This window comes from Dipodomys ordii, unplaced genomic scaffold (assembly GCF_000151885.1).
Source record: "Dipodomys ordii isolate 6190 unplaced genomic scaffold, Dord_2.0 Scaffold13, whole genome shotgun sequence".
Lineage (NCBI taxonomy): Eukaryota > Metazoa > Chordata > Mammalia > Rodentia > Heteromyidae > Dipodomys > Dipodomys ordii.
The window spans coordinates 11,673,036-11,673,355 of NW_012267229.1; the positions used below are offsets into that span (position 1 = coordinate 11,673,036).

The following is a 320-nucleotide window of genomic DNA, read 5'->3' on the forward strand; positions in this document are numbered from 1 at the left end:
CCGCCGCCGCGGGGATCGGAGACCCCCCCCCGCCCCCGCCCCGGGAGAGATGGGGAGACCGAGACGGGGAGACACCCCGAGAGCGCCAGACGCGGCCGGGGACGGCGAGGGGAGGAACCAGACCCGAGGGAGCCAGGCGGAGAGCCAGAGACACAGGGAGGCGATCGCGGGGGGAGAGCGAGCGCGGGGAGAGGGAGAGCGCGAGAGGGAAAGAGAGAGAGCGCGAGAGGAGGGGGGGAGAGAGAGAGAGAGGGAGAGAGAGAGAGAGGGAGCGCGAGCGCGGGGGAGCGGGCGCGCGGGGCGCAGCGCGGGAACGCAGC

The 320-nt window shown here is 75.3% G+C and overlaps 1 protein-coding gene across 1 annotated transcript in view; it reads right to left on the reverse strand.

Annotated features, from left to right (window-relative positions):
* Sirpa (signal-regulatory protein alpha) overlaps positions 1-320 on the reverse strand; it is a 39,020-nt gene that overhangs the window by 37,546 nt on the left and 1,154 nt on the right. The gene's annotated exons all lie outside the window — the stretch shown is intronic.